The sequence below is a fragment of the Daucus carota genome, chromosome 2 (genome assembly GCF_001625215.2).
Source record: "Daucus carota subsp. sativus chromosome 2, DH1 v3.0, whole genome shotgun sequence".
NCBI lineage: Eukaryota > Viridiplantae > Streptophyta > Magnoliopsida > Apiales > Apiaceae > Daucus > Daucus carota.
Genome location: NC_030382.2, coordinates 16,111,584 through 16,114,742, shown reverse-complemented (window position 1 = coordinate 16,114,742; position 3,159 = coordinate 16,111,584). Strand labels below are relative to the sequence as shown.

General features: G+C 32.8%; 1 long non-coding RNA gene across 4 annotated transcripts; it reads right to left on the bottom strand.

The window, feature by feature from the left end:
• Nucleotides 1–786: 786 nt before the first annotated feature.
• LOC108203530 (uncharacterized) lies at nucleotides 787–2,699 on the bottom strand. 4 transcript variants are annotated; one of them, XR_001803404.2, is made up of 5 exons: nucleotides 2,457–2,699; nucleotides 1,816–2,364; nucleotides 1,580–1,713; nucleotides 1,261–1,480; nucleotides 787–1,071 (listed from the first exon to the last, which is right to left on the bottom strand). It is a non-coding gene; the product is annotated as an uncharacterized LOC108203530 (long non-coding RNA). The 4 variants fall into 4 exon arrangements; XR_001803403.2 differs by having other exon boundaries at nucleotides 1,606–1,713; XR_010288629.1 differs by having other exon boundaries at nucleotides 1,261–1,713; nucleotides 1,816–1,858; nucleotides 2,336–2,364.
• Nucleotides 2,700–3,159: the final 460 nt, after the last annotated feature.

The window sequence follows — 3,159 nt, the reverse complement described above, 5'->3', positions numbered from 1 at the left end:
TCAAGTCAATCCTTGGTCCATGGAGAGAGATCAGTGAAGCCTGCTTGACTACGCAAGTATAGGAGAGATAACAGGGTGGCACTGTGGCACAACTTTATCAAGCGCAAGTTCCTGGTGCAAATTCAAGATGAGATATATGTTCATATACATATATATTCACTATGGCGCTATCAAGCGCAAGTTCCTGGTGCAAATTCAAGATGAGATATATGTTCATATACATATATATTCACTATGGCGCAACTTCACTCCTAAGACGCAAGTTTGGCTTCATGAAGTTACTAGGCTTAGTTAATGAAAAGTCTATAAATACTTGAGATGTGGGTTCATAATTTACAAACACTTTTCACCACCTTTATGGTGGAATGGCTTTGGGCCTTGCACACTACTACACACAAATAAACCCTAGCTTAGTTTTGTATTATATATATATTTAGAAGCTAGGGTTTGTGAGTGTAAGTAGTAGTAGCCATTGTAGCCAACCTTCGGGTTTGGATTTATAGCGCCCTTCGAGGTATTTATCAATATACAGATATACCTTGGAAAATATTGTGTGTTGGTTTAATATTTTCATATCCTTAGAAACCGACCCAATAAATATCCGGAACACGAAACCCATTACAGGACTGCAATTTGTTTATCCGCAAGATTCGAAAGAATTTTAAATTGTAGTGACTATCATATTCAACCCCCCTTCTACGATACTTTCGACCTAACAAAGTGGGTTTTTATTTTTAATGTATTGTGTTTCTCTATTTTTAGAAAATTGTTTATATACACAAAATATGACTATAAATAATACCCCCAGCCAAATAATGAATCAATAAATATATCAATACAAAAAATTAAGTTTATCTGCAATTTCTATCTAAAATTGCATACATATAAATCTCATGTCTCTACGAGTACTTTAAATTTTTATGGTAAAAAGTGCATGAATAACCATCTCTATGATAAATTTCATGTCTTTGGCATTTGCTGCGTGGCTCTCCTTTTTGCCGAGCTTCTAAAATGTGATCCATGGCAGACTTCAAGCTGTTGTTATCTACATTCTTAATGCATTCAAGCTTTCTGTATTATTTTCAGAAAGAGACATAAACATTAGATTTATGATAGTGTTAGTAAATAATAGAAAAGGCAGAAGTTGTAGGCCCTAAAATAAATGTCACATGATCATATAAAGTTGGACCAATTCCATGTATACATAGGTTCTAAATATAATATGGCAGACTGTTGATCACCCAATAAAGGCACTCCTACCTTGTCACATTCTTTCAAATGGTGAGGAATTGTTTTCATGCAGGTCAGAATCTGATCATGCCACATGAATATTCAGACTCAAGATACATACTGATTCGAACCTTGTTTGTACCCATCGGATGATATAGATGCTAGCCAGTTTGCTTATTGGTCAAGCAGGTCAGAATCTGATCATGCCACATGACTATATCTATGAAATAACCTTTTATAAAGACGGGAACTGCAAAAAGCAAAGGCCACCATTAATTAGTTGTATGGAATGTTCTACAACCTCTGTTATTTATCTAAAGTGGTGACTCCCCCTAATATAATACTATACCTGCAACTGCGTTAGATTCAAACTACCTGATCTATTAAGGCTGTTTTATCCTGAAATTTGTGCATTCTCTAATCTTCATCTTGTAATTCCTGTTGTCGCGTCCTAATTTGAAGTTTTCATATGCATGAAGCACTCTGATACAAATACAAACACAACACAAAACAAATGAATTATAATTTGACAACATACATCATAACCCCAATAATTCACACAAGTATCTTACAAATCAAACATACCTCTGCATATGCCTTTTATGCAACATCTTGAATGATTATGACTCTGGATATCACACATTATTGCCTAGTACTTATAGCGGCATTCAGAAGGGGAGTGGGCTTTTATACTATTAAAAGAATTTTTGAGGTGTTTGGATCCACTTGCAGCAGAGACACTCATTGTGCCTGCCACCCGGAATATTCTTAAGGCTAGTTGTTATTTTCAATGTTAGATTTTATGTACATTCCATACATATAATACGACATCTACAATATCAATAAAAAGTCCAAAAACAAATCCAAATACACCAAGATAACCCTAAATCAAACATTAATTGCTTGAACCAGAACATTTCTAATCTAGCAATGCCAAGAAATTGCCTGAAGATTCTACACCTTGAAAAGCAAAGCTCAAAATCAAATCTAAATTCACAGACATACAAAGCAAAGCCCTAAATTTTTCCAAATACAAAACATAAGGTCAAGATCTTATAGCACAAAACAAAACCCGGAATATAAACCCAAATAAGTTAGAGATTACCTGGAAGATGAAAGCCCCAAAGTTGAACCCTAATTAATTGCAATATCAAAAGAAATATAAATAAGTTTTATTCATAACGAATAGAAAATATAGAGAGTTTGTGAAGAAAGTTTGTATCTACCTATAGCAGGTGTAAATCAGAGGTGTTTACAATCGACGGAGGTGTTTGTGCTTTTCTGGCCTTTGAAGAGAAAACACACCACAGGGAGCTTTACAAGAGATAGAGTTCTGAGATTGAAAAACAGGAGAGAGTTATGAGTTTTCTCCGAAAGGATTTGGATAAGAGGAAGAGGGAATGAAAATTTTGGTTGAGAAGTAAAAGGGGGAAATGAAAATTTTGGATGAGCAGGTAACTAAAATTGGAAGGGCCAGAGTAAAGATAGCACAAGAGAGATAAAAATATTTCATTTTATATTGTAAAATAAATTGGTGAGGTATAAATTATAATATGTTTGTATTCAAATCTTATACATGAAAGATATAAAATTATTTTTTTTGACGATAAAAATGTATGGATGTTGGTATATATTTATTTAAGTGATGTGTTAAAATATTTAAAATAATATAAAATTAGTCTTATAAAACTTTTTAACAAAAATTTAGTAAACTTACCACTTCCAAGAATGGGACTTGTGCCCCATTATTTGTAATATATTTTAAGACTTTATTTATGATCAAACTGTATCGATGGTACGTAGTATATATTTATTTTACTGATGTGTAAAAATATTGAAAAAATAAAAAATTAATCGTGTTCGGGTTTTTACCAAAAATGTAGAAAAAGGAGTATTTATGTTACTAATCTAGTAAAAATTAATATATTT